This window comes from Solanum pennellii, chromosome 4 (assembly GCF_001406875.1).
Source record: "Solanum pennellii chromosome 4, SPENNV200".
In the NCBI taxonomy this organism is placed as follows: domain Eukaryota; kingdom Viridiplantae; phylum Streptophyta; class Magnoliopsida; order Solanales; family Solanaceae; genus Solanum; species Solanum pennellii.
The window spans coordinates 50,240,517-50,261,797 of NC_028640.1; the positions used below are offsets into that span (position 1 = coordinate 50,240,517).

Consider the following 21,281-nt stretch of genomic DNA (forward strand, 5'->3'; position numbering starts at 1 on the left):
TAATTCAGCATGTAATGTTCTCCAAAACTTAGAAGTAAATTGCGTACCTCTATCTAATATGATGGAAAGTGGAACTCCATGCAATCGAACAATTTCTGAGATATAGAGTTTGGCTAACTTCTCTGCATTGTAAGTCATCTTGACCGGAATGAAGTGAGCAGACTTAGTTAACCTGTCAAAATTACCCAAATAGAATCATACTTACCCAATGTCTTTGGAAGACCAACTACGAAATCCATTGCAATTCTTTCCCACTTCCATTCAGGAATGGGCATTCTCTGAAGTGTCCCTCCGAGCCTCTGCTTTTCATACTTTACCTGCTGACAATTCGGGCATTGGGCAATAAAATCAACAATGTCACGATTCATTCTACTCCACCAAAAATGTTGCTTTAGATCACGATACATCTTGGTTGCACCAGGATGTATAGAATACCTTGAACTATGAGCCTATGTAAGAATAGTGTGAATCAAATCATCCACACGGGGCACACATACCCTTCCCTTAATCCTCAAGACGCCTTCTTCATCAATTACTGCTTCTTTAGCCTCTCCTAGCAATGCCATATCTCGAATTTGGCTCAACTTCTCATCAGCAAACTGATTTCCCTTAATCTTGTCAAGAAAAGAAGATCTTGCCTCCACACAGGCCAAAAATCCTCCTTTCTCCAGTACTTCCAGCCTCATAAAGTCATTATCCAGAGTCTGAACCTCTCTAGCCAATGGGCGTCTAGAAACCTGTAAGTGGGCTAAACTACCCATGCTCCCTGCTTTTCTACTTAAAGCATCTGCCACAACATTAGCTTTTCCTGGGTGATACAAAATAGTAATATCATAGTCTTTAAATAGTTCCATCCGCCTCCTATGCCTCAAATTCAAATTTTTCTGAGTAAAGACATATTGTAAACTACGATGATCTGTATAAACTTCACACTTGACCCCATATAGATAATTTCTCCATTGCTTTAATGCAAATACAACTGCAGCCAACTCCAAATCATGGGTCAGATAGTTACGTTCATGCACTTTTAATTGCCTCGAAGTATAAACAATTACATTCCTCTCTTGCATTAGCACTGCACCCAAACCAGAATAAGATGCATCACAATAAACAATAAAATTCTTACCTTCCACTGGCAAGGAAAGAATTGGTGCAGTAGTCAACAAGCTCTTGAGTTTCTGGAAGCTTTCTTCACATTCGTCCGACCATACAAATGGAACATTCTGCTTAGTCAAGTTTGTCAGCTGGGAAGCAATAGAAGAAAATCCCTTGACAAATCGACGGTAGTAGCTATCTAAACCAACAAAGCTCCTTAGCTCTAAAACATTAGTAGGTCTTACCCAACTCTTCACTGCTTCTATCTTAGAAGGATCCACCATCACTCCATCCTTAGAAACCACGTGCCCCAAGAAGGACACTGAATCTAGCCAAAACTCACACTTGGAGAATTTGGCATAAAACCTTTTCTCCCTCAACAACTCCAATACAACTCTCAAATGCTCCTCATGTTCTTTCCTGATTTTTGAGTATATCAGTATATCATCAATAAATACAATAACAAAGAGATCCAGATATGGCTTAAAAATCCCGTTCATCAGGCTCATGAAAGCAGCAAGGGCATTCGTAAGCCGAAAAGACATTACTAAGAATTCATAATGCCCATACCTGGTTCGAAAAGCAGTCTTTGGCACATCTGTTGCCTGTATTTTCAATTGTTGCCGTATTTTCAATTGATGATAATCGGATCTCAAATCAATTTAAGAGAAGACACAAGCACCTTGTAACTGATCGAACAAATCATCAATGCGAGGAATGGGAAACTTGTTCTTAATAGTTACCTTATTCAGCTGCATGTAGTCTATGCACATCCGAAAACTTCCATCTTTCTTCTTCACAAATAAAACAGGAGCACCCCAAGGGGATGCACTCGGTCTAATAAAACCTTTACCTAATAACTCCTGAAGTTGGGCCTTTAACTCCCTTAAATCAGCTGGAGCCATTCTATAAGGGGAATGGAAATGGGACGAGTACCCGGCTCCAGATCAATACAAAAATCAATATCCCTATCCGGTGGCATACCAGGAAGGTCTACAGGAAACACATCCAGAAACTCACGGACTATCGAAACAGACTCAATCAAAGGTACTTTGGAAGTATCATCCCTTAGATGTGCCAAAAATTCTAAACAAACCTTAATAACCATCCGCTTAGCACGAAGAAAAGAGATAATACGAACTGGAGTGGAAATATAGTCACCCTCCCACACTAGCGGATCTGTCCCAGGCTTGGCCAATTTCACAGTTTTAGCATTACAATCTAAGATTGCAAAATTTGGAGAAAGCCAAGTCATACCCAGAATTACATCAAAATCAACCATCTCTAGAATAATCAAATCTACATAAGTATTGCTCCGCACAAAAGTCACAAGGCAAGACCTATACACCTTCTCAACTATCACAGACTCACCCACAGGAGTAGAGACACGAATAGGCATGTCAAGCAAATCACAATATAAATCAATACCAGTAGCAAATGAGGAAGATACATATGAAAATGTGGATCCAGGATCAAACAATACAGAAGCCATGCAATCACAGACCAAAAGAGTACCTGTGATAAAAGCATCAGATGTCTCTGCTTCAGACCTCCCGGGGAAATCATAACAATGGGCCCTATCACCTGTCTGTCCATTGCCCCTACCAAGCTGCGCTGCAGTAGTTCCAAATTGCCCGCCACCCCGACTGAATTGGCGACCACCATTACCTTGGCCACCACGTCCTCCAGAATGGCGGCCTCTAGCATGACCACCTCTACCTCTAACTACTGGGGGTCTGAAACTCTGTTTTGGACAATATTTCCTAATATGTCCAGCCTCTCCACATCCATAACAATTTCTGGAGTCAAGTATAAGTCTCTGTGAAAATGACGAAGTCTGGAGATAACCTCCAAAATCAGAAAAGGCCGACTGGTCTGCGATGGACCCCCAGCTGAAGCCTGCAATGAAGACTGGATAGGACGGGCTGGATAACCTCCTGAACTCTACCCTCTGGAGTAAGAACTACTAAACTCACCTCCCTTACAAAACTTCTTAAATGTCAATGCTGTGGTGAAGTCGTCTGGCTTCACCCCCTCTACCTCTATCACAAAATCAACCACTTCCTGAAAGGATTTTGCTGCAGCAGCTACCTGTAAGGCTGGAATCTGCAAATATGACCTCAATCCTTTCACAAAGCGGCGAATCCGCTCTTGTGGACTGAAGCAAAGATGAGTGGCATACCTGGATAGTGCACGAAATTTGGCCTCATAAGCAGCAACAAACATCCTGCCTTGCTCTAGGCTCAGGAACTCAACTCTCCTCCTATCCCTCAAAGTCCGGGGTATATACTTCTCCATAAATAAGCTAGAAAATGATGCCCAAGTCATAGGTGGTGCCCTTACTGGTTGACACTCAACATACGACCGCCACCACATTTTGGCATCTCCCTGAAACTGGTAGGTCACAAATTCAACACCGAATCGTTCTACTATGTCTATCTTATGTAGCAGCTCATGACAATCAACCAGAAAATCATAGGCATCTTCAGATTCAGCACCCTTGAAGACTGGGGGTTTCAACTTTAAGAACTTAATGAAAAGTTCATGCTGATCACTTGTCATTATAGACCCTATAGTCAATCGAGGAAACGTGCCTACTTCCAATGATGCATCCATGCGGGGAGCCAGAGCAGCTGCATGTTGTACTCCCTGAGCCTGAGGTGCTGGTCCAGAAAACACTGGAGGTGTCTTGCCCTGATCAGATAACCCGCTAAGATAACTAAGAACCTGATTAATTATCTCTGGGGTAGGCTGGGGTGGTACTTCCTTATCCTGAACCTGCTCATTTTCCCCTTCCTCACCCTCTCTCACTACCTCATCAGTCGGTGGAGGAGTCACTACTCTATTCCTAGCTAGACCAAATGTTTGTCCTCTGCCTCTAGTGGGCGTCCTCCTGCGACCTCTACCACGACCTCTTGCCACTGCTCCTCCTCGAGTTACAGCCCCAATGGTTGGCTCAGACGCACCCTGTCTTGCCGGGGTTGGTGTTGGCACAGTTGTTGCTCTAGTTCTAACCATCTGCGAAATAGAGTGAGAATGTTAGATACAAATTTGTATCACCTAGATACCAATTGGATCCAAGTAATAGCACGAAAGAAAGAAAGAATGGAGTTTTCCTAAAGTCCTATAGCCTCTCGAAGAAAAGTAAAGGCGTCCCCATACCGTTCCTCAAGACTCTACTAGACTTGTCCTTGTGTGATGAGACCAACGAACCTAACGCTCTGATACCAAGTTTGTCACGAGCCAAAACGAGTCGTGAGTGGCACCCACACTTAACCTACTAGGTGAGCGAACCAACAAATCTAAACCCCAACATTTACCAATAGTTCAACTATAAATAACAAAAATAATGCGGAAGATCCAAAACTTATTAATGTAACCAATTAAATAAGCTTCTAAAGTTTAACACTTATTATCCCCAAAATCTGGAAGTCATCACATCAAGAACATCTATCCTCAAATTACCAAGTCTAAGAGTATTTAAGAAACCAAAATAAGTAAAAAGATGGTCCATGTCCGAAATTCAAAGACATCAAGACGTGAATGAGAGAATCCAGCACGAGCTAGAATTAATAGCTCACCTTGAACTCTGATGTGCTGGAGACTGGCTAGAGCTGAGGGCGAGTCGAAGTCGATGGTACACTTGCTGCACTCCACAAAAGAACAAAGAAGAAAATACAAGTAGGGGTCAGTACAAGGAACACGTACTGAGTAGGTATCATCGGCCAACTCAAAATAGAAACCAATATACATTGAATAATAATATAAAAGCAACTACAATACTTAACAGGTGGCAAACAACAAACACATGAACCATTGACAACAACACCATAATAGGTACACCATCAATCACAACATCAAGCACACCTATGAGGACTCATGCCTCCACACCATACTCATTTGGAAAATAGGTTCTTTGAGATTGAGTATATTAAGTTAATTCAAGATTCCTTTCCTTTAATGTTATTGTGTCGAAACGTAACACTCCGATCCCATATATCATGTCGGAACGTGACACTCCGATCCCATAATACCGTGTCAGAACGTGACACTCCGATCCAATTATCTCATTATTTTATTTCATCAAGCCTTCTTTATTCAAGGCGTCATTTTAATAGAGAGATTTCAAGATCAGAAATTCAACAGTCTCATAATTTTAGGCCAACCACAAACCTCACAATCAAAACATACAACCACACTATCAAGTACATAGGAGACTTTACATATCAATCGCTATTTAGAGTTTATCTATCAATTAGAAATAAACCATAACCTACCTCCACCGAAGAATCGAAGTCAAGAAAACTACTTCTCCAATGCCTTTCCTTTCCTTAACGCCTCTGAACGTTTTCAATCTATCAAGTACACATGCATAATTATATGTTAACGAGTCTACAAACAGTTATATTATTATATATCTAAGCCTAAATCCAAGAACTCACCTAATTGTATGATAAATTTCCTAATGCTCCAACTTATGGATAAGTCTCAATTTCTTATATTCTATTACCAATAAAAATATACCAAAGGTATTTATAATATAATAACTAAATTATGATGTTAAGAAGTTAAAGCCTATTTCTATATGCATCTTTTCTTGAAATGCTTGCATGGTTTATGTAACATATTCCGGCCCAGCACCTTCTGCTATTACTATTAACACATGACTTCTGCTAATACAATTAACACATGCCCTACCTTAATATTTAATTACCTATTTCACTATGTTTAAACATGAACTAAATTTATAATATTATACGAAAATTTCCAACACAAAATCGACTTAAGAGGAGTTGTTAAAATACCACCTTGCTTGTCATATAGACTATCTAACCTATATATTAATTGATGATTGATCTACCTATCATCACCTAATGATTGATTATTCATGCCAATCTTGGTAGCCGTCAAAATATTTCACACTTCTGCCATTATGTTCACTATATTACATGAAATTTGAATTGAATACACAAGACCCACTACTTGAAAATTATATGTATGCCAAGGATTTATCATACAACAGTAATTCCTACCAACACAATCCTACATACTTAGTGAGTCCAACTCCAACCAACCAATCAAAACCAATCACCCACTGTTAATAAGAATTGATTCACAAATCTTAAGAACGAACCGAAGTGCATTCTTATAACATATTTTATTTTCTTAAAAATTTAGATTCATACCTGAAGCACCACGCTTCTTCTTCTGAAGTTGAAAATCTTCGTAGGGTTTCTGTCTTTCTTGCTATTGCTAAATAATTCATCTCCATCTTATTTTATTCTTTTACATAGGTTAAGTGGTACTAAAAAAATTATGTGTTTGACCCATTAACCCCCAACTAATAAAAATATTTATTATTTAATAAATATATGTCAACTAAAATTTTGTAGTTAAATAAATAGTTCAAAATACCATTTAAAATCTATCGAAAAGTATTTTATCAAGTAAAAATCTCTATTACTCAAAACGACCAAAAGGGTCGTTACACTAACCATGCTGGCATGATCATGAGCATACTAGAGAATATAAGTTGATGCGGAAGCTAAGTCATAATTTAAACTCAAAAGATGGGGAATACCCATATTCTATAACTGAGGTATTTGAAAACAATGAGTTTAATAGAAATGAAATATTAACTCAATACTAAGCTGAAACTAAGTATCTTTGAAATAAGCCTCTAAATGACTAGAAGTACTGGGACAAGCCCCAGCTAAGTCTAGGAAAAACTGAAACTTAATGATTAAAAGACTGAAATGAACTCATGACTATTGTCCTCGGAGAATGAGGACTCACCTTTCAATCTACTAAACTGGAGATCAGAAATCGGTCTAAGCGTGATCTGGATGTTGAGAACCTGAACCTACATCACGAGAAGATGTAGCGCACGTATGCATCAGTACATGAAGGTACTGAGCATGTAGGATAGAGTAAAGCTGAAATAAAACATAATTGAACAAGCATAAAAGCAAGTATAATAGTCTGAACATGATATACTGAATTCTGAGCTAACTGGATGTAATGACCAATTTATAACATGCTGAAACTGAATGCTGAATATACTGATAAATGGTCAATGCAAGAGAGTCTGACTGAACTGTGGGAGCTACTAATAGCCAATAATAAAATCACATGAGCTAAATGTGGAGTCTGATGTATACGCCCCATCGAGAGGACCCAATATACCCTGCCAAAGGTATAAAGGCATGCTGGCGTGATCACTAAATTGATTGCCCACAGAGGGACTTACAACCAACTTGGCTAGTAGTTCTGGGACTAATTGGGTACGCTGAACCCTAGTCCAACTAGGTATTATGCTACTCCCAATGAATTATGTATTAACTGACTATGACTGAGTTTCTATAAATACTGAATAACTCAAAACTGAACATGCAAACTGAGAATGCAACATTTAATCTGATAATGATGCATTAAAAACTGAGGCATGTATAACTGAATAACTGAAATATCTGACCTAGCATGTGTAATTCAAGAACTAAAGAAATACAAATCTAGGGTTATGAAATTCATGCGATAAACTGAATAATAACTTTACAATCTGATTTGGAACATATGTTTAATAAATTCATGAAGTTTTGTCGAAGTTCTAGAAATCCTAGGTCTAATCATGATATGAGAATCAAGAACTAACTGAAAACTAGGGACCCAATGGGTAAAAGAAACCCACTAGTGAAATCCCACATACCTGGAGATGAAATTCATAGAGAAACACTTAGATTTCGGGGTTGGAATTGCTGGAACCTTGTTGCGTTCTTGAACTAGGGGTCTCTCCTTTCTTGCTTCTAATTTTCTATGTTTTGATTAATGATTTGACTTAGGTAAGTTTTAGTTATATTTCTAGGCTTAAAATGACTAAAACATGATGATTTAGGGTCAAAACGACGTATCTTAGGATTTAAAAGAAGTAGGAAAAGAACAAAAGAACTCTAACTTAAAAGTTGTTGGAGTCACAGATGGAGTAGACTGACGGATCGTAAGTCGACTGACGGTCCGTACTGGTCGACCGTCGTTTGTGACTGAGAGTTGAAAGTCAGCTGGCGAATCGACGGAGCGTAAGTCGACTAACGGACTGTACTGGTCGACTGTCATTTGTGACTGAGAGTTGAAAGTCAGCTGGGGAATCGACGGAGTCGACTGACGGACCGTAAGTCGACTGACGGTCTGTACTAGTCGACCGTCATTGCTGACTTGGAACTAGGAGTCAACTAGCCCATCGACGGAGTCGACTGACGGACCGTAAGTTGACTGACGGTCCGGAGTTGGCTCTATTGCTGGCACCTGCAACTTCTGAAAATCTGCATTTTTTGTACTTTTTTGGATACGAGGTGTTACATGGACGTTTAACCCTAAACATGAACATCAAGGTACTAGGGCCCTTCTACAATTTTTAAACCCTAAACATCAACTCCATTTCAACAACACATAAGAACACACTAGCACACAAACGACTAGTTTCCAAACGTCTTGGTTGTTTCTTGACGTTTGACCTTGAAAACAACCAAACTGACTTTTAAACTCATTTTTAAGAATTTATACTAGATTACCATACTAGATTACCAACTATATTCTAACATACAATGCTCTAGTATCACTAGTTCATTTTTAGGGTCCTTACAACTACCCCTATAACCGTTTTTACTCTTCAAAATCTAACCCATTCACTCAAACTCTCAAATTATCTTAAAGGATTCTTCTCCAAATCCTCTCAAGATCTCCAAAGTGAAGAACTAGTGTTTTAAGAGCTTGAAGAGTTTCTTCTCTCTTGTTGGGGCTTTGATTACCCAAGGTATATGGGAATTCACTAATGGATACCCATTGGTTCCGAAAGAGCCTCAATCTTCTAAATTGATTTCACCTAATTTCATCAGCGTTCATGTGAATTTCCATGGGTCCTATATATTATAATTTAATTATTATTTTTCAATGTTATTATGTTTGATTTGATTAAATACATGGTTTTGAATTGATTTCATATGGATCCATGCCTATGTCTACTTTAAAAACATGAATTTTGTATTATGGTTATGAACTTATAAATTATGATTAAGAAAGATATGTATATTTTATGAAAAGAATGATTTATGATCTATGTAAACTTTGAGATAAATACCAAGTACACAATTTGAATCTTAAGATTGTTTTTAGGGGGAAAGAGAAATAGTATGAGGGATAACTACCTAAGCAATTAATTTCAAAGTAATTGGAGTAAGAAAAGAAAAACACTAGTTCAAATTTAAAGAAAAATATAAGTAGTCAAACAGTAATCTTTTGGGGAATTGATTTAGGGAAAAACCTTAAAATTAAGTAAACACATAGTTTCTAACCGCCTGAATCAATATTTGAGCCTAATTTCAGTTTCGAGCTTGTGGCTTATCTGCACATGTCCTAATTATAACTAGCATTAAAAGCTGAAATGCTTTCTTTGGGCTTTTAGCCCAATTCTTGCCCCTTTTTGTACCCGACATCTGATAATGTTTAACAATAATAAATTAGTTAATTCCTAACATAATTATTAAAAACGTCTACACCTTAAAATATATTTTGTAAAATGTTAATATCTCAATATTTTGGAAAAAAAAATGTATTCTAAGTTAGTTTCTAATTTATCTCACATTAAACACAGTTTCAACCCAAGTTCTCTCTCTTATTTATTTTTTTAAGAAAATGTATCTCATCTAATCCTTTTTTATATTATTCTTCAATATTTCATCTTTCGCTTCTCTCTCATCTTTAAGTGCCTTTTTTTCTTCTGAAATTGAAAAAACTTATACCAAAAGATATTCACAACAATCCTATTGATTCAGGTATATATCTTTTTGCAATTTTTAAGCTTTTTACTTGTTTTGTTTTTGTTTAAATCATTCAAAATATTTGTTTGTTTAGTGGATAAACATTTTCGTGAAGATAGAATTAATGAAAATGTATTTCCTTCTCTTCATGAAATTTATCGTTAGATTTCAATTTTAATTTTATGTCTTACCATTATAGACTTTTGCAAGTTCAATTGAATATACGTATAAGTTGAGAACACAAAAATCAGATTTTGCATTTGTATCAGAATTATATTCAGTAGTATAGGATATTATGTATGTTGTTTTGGATAATGGGGTGATTGTACAAATTGTATTTGTATTCAATCCAATAAGTATCCATATTAATTTGGTGTAGTTGATTTGTTTTTCACATATTGCTACTGTTTTAATATATATATTCATTATAATTTATACGGATACTGTAGAATTGTAGTATGAATTTCTGAATTTTTAGTTTGTTTATAGGACATGTTGTTTGTATAGATATTGTATCCACAAACTTATATTCATTCTATCTATATATCACTTTCAAAATATTTTTGTATTTTTAGTTATTTGTTAATCAGGGGGTGGATAATGGAGTTTTGTAACAAATAGTGTTTCTGCATATTAATTTGGTGTAGTTGAATTATTTTTTTAGAATTTTTTGTCCATAAGTCTTTATGTGTTTATATTCAGTCCAATAAGTTTGTATTCATGCTAATTTATATGTTACTTGTATTCATAATATTATCCATGGATCTATTTAGAATGTTTTTGCATTCTTCAGATATTAACTGCATTCCTTTTAGTTTCTTCTCGAAAGTTGTATTCATAACAGTGTATTCTTCAATTATTGTATTCAATGTTGTTTATTTGTGGTTCTATATATGTATATTTTGTATGTTTGTATATATTGTGGTATACTTGTGGTTTCTAAGTACATGTTAATTTATTAAGTAATTATAATATAATTTGTTTTTGTCTTCATTCTAAGTTTCTTGCCTAATTCATTTATTCAGGGAACTGGCTTTGCGTGCAAAGATCCACCTAAGAATGCTCCTCACATGCAGTGCTACGCTACACGTTAACAATGAAATTAAATATCATTTGACTTGACTGATACTATTTACGAGCATCAGTATAAATTATTTTGTGAAAAAATATTATTTGAGAATAATACAGATTCACATTCTTTAACAATATTGTATTCATGATTGCGTATGTATTTTACTTTTATAATTGTATCAAAGTGATTAAAATTATAATATTACATGATTACCATTATATTTTATCCTTATATGTTTGTATCCCAAGGAAAGTTTGTTGTATTCTAAGCAACAAACATGTCACAAATTTTTTGATTTCGGATACAATATATCTAAAAAAAAACAGCCAAATAACCTTACGATTCTCCAATTGCACTAATCATTACAAAAAAATTCTAAAAACGTTCCACTTCCATTTTTATTTTGTTTTCAAACAAGCTAAAATTAAAATTATCCACCAAAACTTATGCTTTCCAGCGTTTTCATAATAGATACAATTTACATTTATCAATGAAAATATGTACAATTTTCTATGTAGGATTCACCAGTTAACTAATACCTGGTCGAATTTATAATTCGGTAAGTTATATTGAAATTTTAGTTGGAAATTCCTTTTCCAAAGTTGTTTGTCAATGAAATGTTATCTACTTTTTTTTTCTTCTCAAAATCATCTTCCCAAGTAAAAACATGGAATTTAATAGAATTCACTTCAATATAGATAGAGCATTATAAATGTAAATTTATAAATTAATATTCAAAATTTGATGAAGAAGGGTAATGGGTGCTCTATCGTTTATCTTTGAATTTGTAATTGACAAAGAATTTTAAGGGATAAAGTTCTTTCGAAAAATATTTTCTCCCCTAAATTCTCCGTTCTGTTATTAAATAATTATATTTTTTTAATTAAAGCAAATAAAAAACATAAAACAAATACATAATAAACTAAACATATTAACATTATAAAGAAATATTGAAAGTGTGACTAAAAGATCCTATTAAATACTATAATATTGTAATTTAACATTTTTTTCACATATTAAAATGGATTGAAATAGAAATCGAGTTGGGTCTTGACCCGCTCAAATTTACTTTGGGTTCAAATTAGTTGGATTCATTTTCGACTCCCCTCAATATACTATAATGTGCTTCAGATGTCCTGCATTAGATGTATGAAGTAGTGTATATCCATGGAATATACATGCAGGTGAAGAGCTGTCAAGCAAAGATCTTGTACTTCTTCCAATTGGATATCATTGATAGTTCAAATTAGCTTCGAACATCCCATTTAGGAACAACAATTATCCTCCTTGAGCATGTAAAAATGTGCTTTATTTACCTTTTCTTCCGATGACTTCTTATAAGATTTTCTACGTACATATTTATGTGTTTCAACTACTTGTGGAGGACCAACTTAAAGAGTGTATACATGTACTCTCAAGAAAAACTATTCAAATTATTTTGGATTTGTTATACACTAACAGTTTTTTATGACATAATTGTTGGGAATTAAACACACAACACACACAAATAATCTAGAGAAAAGAGAAACGGAACACAAACGGGACACACAAGAATTTAACGTGGTTCGGTTTCCCTACTCCACGACTGTAACAGGAGGATTTTATTTCACTTGTGCTACTACTTGGAATTACAAATACAAGGATCATATTTATAGGAAAACCAAATGGTTAACCTAGGGTTTCAGTAATGGGTCGGGCCGGCTCACAAGCCTCCACAAAGCCCAACAAACTCCCACTTGGAGGCTTGAAGAATTTCAACTGTCATCCACTTAGAACACTTGTATGTCTAGTAATCTTTTTCAACTCTCTCCTGCTACAGCGGCCTTCTCATCAGTCAACTGAAAGGCCCGTTGAAGCTCCCCGAAGCTTCAACACATCAGTCACGGCTGAAACTGCCCTTGACTCGTCCTCGGTCCCTACCGGCTCCCACTTGAGACACGAACTGCCGGATCCTAGAACTCCCTGAGAACAAACACTCTCCATACTCAGCAAGAAATTTTCTGGAGACGTATCAACAGCTGGAATACTGGTTCTCTTGACCCACTGTCTTCTAGGAGCCTTGGCTGAAGCACGGCCGGTGCTCCCACTGCCACGAACGCCTCTGACTGGTCTTCCTGAACCTTTCCTTGCTCGTTCATCCTGAATCTGACCTGTGGCTCTGGGTTTCTTTCTTGCAAAGACAACCTTCTTCTGCCCACGAGATTCTGTGAACCGGACTTTGTTTTTCTTCTGAACTGGGACGGTCACTCCCTCAGACGGTAATCCGACAATATACAACGATCCTCTTTTTGTTCCACGAGCCATGACAAGATTGCCCCTCACGACCTTCCACTGCCCATTTCCGAACTTCACATGATGTCCCTGTTCATCCAACTGCCTAACAGAAATCAAACTTTTCGTCAAGCTTGGAACAACTCTGACATCCTTCAAGGTCCAGAAACCGACTGGCGTCTTCAGCACCATGTCACCCATGCCCGTAACATCAAGAGCTCTATCGTCTGCAAGCCTTACCTTTCCAAAGTCTCCAATAACCAGATTCTGCAATGCTTCACTGCTGTGGGTAGCGTGAAAAGAAGCACCAGAATCCATGACCCAGGAATCCACATTGCTCTCCGCGCAACAGATAAACAAATCCTCGTTGACGCTGTCTTCTGCAATGTTGACTTGTTTGTCTTTCTGGCATTGATTCCTGAAATGCCCCACCTCCTTGCAGTTCCAACATGTTACACCTGAGCCATCCCGAGCCTTTGACTGACTCCTTCTTCGGTTCCTGCTCCCACTACCTCTGTTATTTCCTCTGCCTCTGACGACGTTTAGCATATCACCTGATGATTCTCCAGAACTCCTTCTTCTGACATCCTCGCCAAGAACGAGATCACGAATCTTCTCAAAGGTGAATCCATTAGGTCCCACTGAACTGGCAACTGCTGTAACCGTTCCGGACCAACTGTCAGGCAATGATGATAACAGTAGTAAAGCTTGAACTTCATCATCGAACTTAATGCCAACTGACAAAAGTCTGGCTAAGATCGAATTCAATGAGTTGATGTGCTCGGTAACTGAACTGCCTTCCTTCATCTTTGTGTTCACCAACTCTCTAATCAGAAAAATTTTGTTTGCTGCAGATGGCTTCTCGTACATGTTAGACAAGGCTTCCAAGATGCCTTTCGCTGTCTTCTCCTTAAGAATGTTGAACGCAACATTCTTGGTCAACGAGAGTCGGATAACTGACATAGCTTTCCGATCCAAAACTGCCCACTCTGCATCAGACAATTTTCCTTGCTTGTCACCCAACACTACGTCCAAATCTTTCTGAACCAGCAAATCTTCAATCTGCATCTTCCACCAACTGAAATCTGTACCATCGAACTTCTCAATTCGGAACTTCCCATCTTCTGCCATCTCAAAGGACTTCGGCAATTCCCTTAACGGCGTCTACAGACAGCGGGCGGCGATTTGGACGATGCTCACGATCTGGACGCTCGCGGCTGGATCTGAGGCTCCTCGACGCGGCGGCCACTGGACGGCAGCGGCGTTCTCTGCCTCGCTACTGCTGCGCGGCTTTCTCCCTCGCTGGGCTACGATCTGCGGCAGATCTCCTTCGATCTGGGCTGCCTGGTTCGCGGCGGCTGCTGCTCGCGAATGGCGGTTCCAGATCCTCGGCGTCTTGCACGGCTGTAGCTTGCGAACGGCGGCGGCACACTCCTTCCCGACGCGGCGGCCAACGGAACGGCGCGACGGACAGCACACGGACGATGGCTGTTCGCACCCTGCGTGGTTCTCCTAGCCAGCTGCTGCTTGAGGTTACCCACACGGTAACGGCGGCTACTCCTCCCTGCACACAGTTCTTCACTACAAATACAAGGATCATATTTATAGGAAAACCAAATGGTTAACCTAGGGTTTCAGTAATGGGTTGGGCCGGCTCACAAGCCTCCACAAAGCCCAACAATAATACATAGATGCACTCTTTAAGTTGTCCTCCACAAGTAGTTGAACTTCTCAACTTTTACTGTGATAATCTAGACATTTCAACATGACATAGACATAAACATATGTTGGCTGATACAATTGCAAATGTACTTTACAATTTTAGTTTCTAATAGACTTTACACCATCGAAGCATATTTCTTGATTTTGTTAACTTTGCTTAATGAAGAGGATAAGTTTTTGGATTCTCAATCAGTACAAGTTCACTTAGAAGGGAGAATGAAGTAAATTAATTATCTAGATTTTTGGGTCGCCTTGGTATTCTACCTTTCTAGGCAATATGTTATACACATTTTTATGTGCTATGCCACTTCTCAAACAATTTCACTCCCATTATCAATTCCAAGATCCGAGCCTACACCCTGGATGTGACCGGCACTCGAGAACCATTGGCCGTCCTCAAGCGAACCATCATCCTGACTGACTACAAGCGGATGACTAACTCAAGCATACAAAGCATAAAATTGAATAAAAATTCATGAAACTGACATAACTTTAACTCAAAAGAAAACTCTGAGTAATATAATATATTCAACTCACCCCAAAATAGGCAACTTAAGTTAACAAAATAAATGAAGACTCCTGAAACTCTACTGTGTATCTATGAAGCCTCTAACTGACAAAGATGGAAGTCAGGACCTACCCACGACATCCTAACGACTGATATAATTGAAAGGTAAATGAAATCCTCCAAAAGTAAGGAGGCTCACCATAGCTAACTCGAACTCCATGTGATATCAAAGCGAAGCTCCTTTTGATGATCCTGAATACCTGGATCTGCATCATGAGAAGATGCAGGCCAAATGGCTCAGTACGTGAAATGTACGAGCATGTAAGGGGAATTCTAAAGGATAATATAAGCTTGAACTTTCATAAAAAGGAAACATACTTGCCTCTTCTCAACTCACTCAACTAACTCAACTCAAGAATAAGATACTCAACTCAAAGATACGATATTCAACTCAATAAAATAAGGCTCAAGTTAATAAAAGATATTCAACTCAGTATAAAGCAATAAAAGAGATGCAATATAAACTCTGTTTGTATATGAAAATACAAATATCTCTGATATATAAAAAATATAAAATACTGCTGTGGGAGTTTCTCTTACCGACAACCATCACTTAAGAGCTATCGTGATGATACACGTTTTGCCTCACACTGCCACGACCGTCCTATACCTTTCCATGTGTATAGAATCTAAACTACTAAGTGGATCTAGTAGTTTCTGCTACAAATCACTAAAGGAATTATCTAGAAAGTATGAACCTTTTGTACCCATGGTGACTACATGGTTTATGGGGACTGTGAGTTGCTTGAACTCTCCCCCATATCGGTGCTCAATACTACTCCCAAAATATGATTCTGCTCTTATCTCTCCTCCATATCGGTGCTCAATACTACTCCCAAAATATGATTCTGCTCTTATGTTATAAAAACCATACTCATTTATGTGATTTGAAATAATTGCTAAAATACTTAGCTCATAGTCTATCTTGGAAATCAAGGTTTCCTCTCTTATTTAATTTATAAGCGATTACTCTTTTCTAAAAACTAGCTCAAAGGCTCTGTGGAAATCAAGATTTCCATTCTTGTTTAAATGTGAAAACATTTTCTCTCTGGGAATTTAGTTCCCATATAATCTTTTGAAGAATCTAAACTGAACATCAGTTTTACTCTCACTCAACTCAATGCTCAAGTATTAAAACAAGTTTAAAGAATTTACAAAAGACTTCTTAAAATATGGTTCATGTCGAATTATGGACGGGAACAACTCAATATAAGGTTTTCAAAAACCATAGATAGAACTAAATACTTGAAACTCAAGAATATCAATGATACTACTCATTTCAAGAATGCTCAACATAGAGGGTTACATGGGAATATTATGAGCATGAACTATTCAACTCAAGGACTCAAAGATACTTCTCATCTCAAGACTGTTCGACTTATAAGGTTCATGCAGAATTATGAGCATGAACAATCCAACTCAAGGACTTTATGGTAATATAAAATAGTCCCATGATTAGATATATAATCTCAAAGGGGATTAGGAACTCAATACTCAAGACTTAGAATTTGAAAATATTACTCCTCTCAATGATGCTTAATTTATGGCGTTCGTGTAGAACTATGGGCATGAATGACTCGACTCAAAGGTCTACGTAACTACATGGACCTCATGTATACGACTCTTCTAATTCTCTTACTTATTTCCTCAAAACTTAGTTCAAATCAATAGCTGGTCTCAAAGGATTCATAATTGAACTCAAAGACTTTCTTGAACTCTACTCTTAAATGAATGTGAATTACGAATTCAAGAGTTATTGTTCATGATATGAAGCATATAGTGATGATAAAGTGGACTCCTGAATACTTCTCCTCACTATCATACTCACTTTATGAGTCTTGAAATAAATTAGTAGAAATTGTAGAAGTCCTTAAAAGGACTCAAATAGACTTTCTCAAAATGATCAAATAAACTCTCAAGACTTAACTCTTAACTTTACCTTGAATTTGAATTATGAATTTAAGATTATGATCATGTTATGAATGATTTCTAGGTGTTAGAAAATAGCTTAGAGTGATTATAATCAAAGGGAGTGAAGATACACTTTAAATGAGCTCAAACGGTACAACCAACGAAAAAGGAGTGGGGGCAGGTGACCGTAGCACGTTCCGGGCATGGGGCGCCAGGCCTAAAATTTAGAGGCTGCATATGGGCGTACTGAAGGGGCATCGCTCCAGACCCTTGGGCACATCTGGGGTATGCCGCGCCAACCTCTCCCCATGCCAAGAACGACAAATTTCACCTCTCGTTTTCTGATGCTAAATTGCTTTTAATAAATTTATTTTCTCATGTTTTCCTTAATTCAATTACCCAACCCAAGTACACACTAATACACTCAAAACAACACTCAATACATTCACTTTCATCTCAAGAAATAATCAAAACCCCAATAAAACAAGATTTAGAACGAACTTCAAGAACACTTCTTTAGAACTTAAATCTTTTAACTTGTTTACATTGAATCACGCTGAAAATAACATGTTTGTCTTGTGGGTGAACAAACCCAACACTGTGGAAGCTTACATACCTCTTAGGGATTAAACTCATGGCGAAATTGCGTTACAAGACGCAAGAATCTCGACGAACGCTTGATCCTCTCCTCTTTTCTCCTATTTTCTCTAATTTTGTCTTCTTGACCCTATGAGTATATTATGATTATAAAACTGAACCTAATAGGAATATACTCTTAAAAACCTTACTAAAAATGAACTAAATCTAATTTATTAAGGAATACAAAAATACCCCTTACTATTTTTGGCTAACTTTCCTTAATTCGAAAGGACATATCTCACTCATCCGAACTCCGAACTTAGTAAACTCGGTGGAGTTGGAAAGATAATTCAAAGATATTCCCTAAGGTATCTTGTATCACACAAAAATCATCCGTTTCTAGGAGTTATGGTCATTTTAAGTTTACTCAAAACTCGTACTTAGTTTAACTCTCAAAATTTCAGATTTTTATTATTTCCTAAGTTCTTTTTAGAATTCAAGGTGCTACATCTAGTGACCTAATCCTAATACTAAAGAAATTTAAATTTCTTGGCATAAACTTACTCACTATGAAGGATGGTTCAAGTCTTAGCTCAAGAATTTTCTGGGGTGTTACAATATCTCCCCCTTGGGATCATTCATCCTCGAATGACGATTGGACCCCGGTATGGAATGGGTTACTCTTACTAAGTTCTACGTCTAATGTTATGCTCTTACTGTATTCAAGCTTAACCCTAATATTTAAGTTCAGGTTCTATACCACTCTATAGAAATCTCATCCCAAAACTATTTACTCTTTACCATCATATTCAAGTATAGTACTCTAACAACTCCATGGACTCTTACTAACCAACTCATTCAGAGCCCACTGAGGGATCTTGTTTAACTATTCCTCATAGTAAAACCTCATCCTCCTCTTTTATAACCTTAGATGGAATTATCACACCATCATCATCACGATAAGATCATCAACCTCCTCTTTCTACCACCACTCTATTACTAAAAGGACTTCTGAAAGGATATTCCCATACTCTTTAAAACTCATTACTATCTTACTCTCGAACACGACTTGATTTCTCATCTTATCATTTTCTCGTTAGGTCTAAAGCTAACACTTGAAAGCTATGGACCTATACCAACATCTTTGACTTTTCTTTATCCTCTTTTACTCTAACATCCAGGAGATGCTTATCTCAGACTACCAAACTCTCAATAAACAGGTACTTAGACCTCTTCTGAATACCCCTTCTTTTGACTAAATACCCCTTCGGTACACCTTCTAATGCTCTATTACTCTTGTGACTTAGCTACACTTCACTACTCTTATTTAAAGGTTATGGTCTCTCACTTGTAAAAACTCACACTTCATAGCAACAAACATCTCAATTTGTACAACTACTCTATGTCAAGTCTACTAGATCAAATCTCAAGACTAACATCATCACCCTCATGTTACCATTCTTTGGATTGTGAAATTCATCTCAAACTCAAGTATAATGTTCATTACTAAACTCGAATATCAATACAATCGCTCGCCTACTATGCTATACCTCATTACTTGATCAGCTCTATAACCTTCTGATCATCATGAACCTCTCAAACAAATCATAAGCCTAGCTTAGATCCATCATTTTATGAATATTTCTGATCTTCTATTCAACACTTACACTTGATCATTACCTACACAATGAAACTTCACCACAAACTCCTTTGTAGCTACAACACACTCTACCTCTTATGATAGAATCTTCACAACTCATCACTTCTTAGTCTACCCATAAGGAAAAACTCTTCATTAATAACTTACTAGGTACTTAAATATAGTAACATAATCTGCCAAAAAAACCATCTCTCCTTCTTAGATTACTAAACCTTCGCATACTTTTCTCTTAACTTAAGGGGAACTCTTTACTACTACTGCTCATGATCCCTTAGCTCATGCTACGTTTTCTGGTGAAAATACTAAAAAGCTGTTAGCATACTTTCTCATAAGGATCTCAATCGAAACAAGGCTTAGAGAAGAGAGTACAACTTGCTTTTCGCTCAAACACATGATTTCATGTGAATATGGGTGAATTTCTCTGAAAACTGCACACTTAATTTACTTTTCAGATTCTATCAATCCCCTCTAGAGTCTCATGACTTTCTCAAGACTTTCACTAAGAACAACTCATCCATAAGGATCTTTACACTTTACTTTTCAACCACCTCTAGTATGATGCGTGGTAAAATAAATCTGAGAATGCACGAGTACAAATGAATCTCTACGACTTAGATCTATTGCACGATTAAGAGTATTAAAGAAAGGGAAACTTTTCTTAAACGTCTGTAGCCCCTTATTTATAGAAGTGAGGCCCTCACAACCATAAACAAGATACTACTTGCCACAACTTCATAGACACCTAGGGCACTAGAACTCTATGCTCTAATACCAAGTTTATCACAACCCAAGCCTATATCTTGGACATGGTCGACACTTGAGAACCATTGCTCGTCCCCAAGCGAATCCTCATCCTGGCTAACTACAAGCAGAAGATTGACCCTTTTGTATCCTTGGTGGCTACGTAGTTTATAGGGGTTGTGATTTATTTGAACTCTCCCCCATATCGGTGCTCAATACTACTCCCAAAATATAATTTTAGCTCTTATGTTTTTTAAAACATACTCCTTTCTGTGATTTGAGATAATTTCTCAAAAACTTAGCTCATAGGCTATCTTGGAAATCAAAGTTTTATCTCTTAATTTAGAAACTGATTAATCTTTTCTGAAAACTAGCTCAAAGGCTCTTTGAAAATCAAGGTTTCCTTTCTTGTTTAAATGTGAAACATTTTCTCTTTGGGAATAGTTAATTCCCATATAATCTTTTGAAAAAACTGAACTTCACTTTTACTCTTACTCAACTCAATGCTCAAGTCTTAAAACAATTTATACCATTTGTAAACGACTCCTTAAAATATGGTTCATATCGAATTATGGACGTGAGCGACTCAACATTAAGATTTAAATAACCATAAATAGAAACCAATACTTGAACTCAAGAACATCAATGATACTACTCATTTCAAGAATGCTCAACTCAGAGGGTTCATGCGGAAATTATGAGCATGAACTATTCAACTCAAGGACTCAAAGATACTTCTCATCTCAAGATTGTTCGGCTTATAGGGTTCATGCAGAACTATGAGCATTAACAATTGAACTCAAAGGCTTCATGGGTAATATATATATATATATATATATATATATATATATA

General features: G+C 37.0%; 1 long non-coding RNA gene across 1 annotated transcript; it reads left to right on the forward strand.

Moving 5' to 3' along the window:
• Positions 1 to 9,792: 9,792 nt before the first annotated feature.
• Positions 9,793 to 11,088, forward strand: LOC114076761. The gene is made up of 2 exons (XR_003577758.1): positions 9,793 to 9,920; positions 10,931 to 11,088. It is a non-coding gene; the product is annotated as an uncharacterized LOC114076761 (long non-coding RNA).
• Positions 11,089 to 21,281: the final 10,193 nt, after the last annotated feature.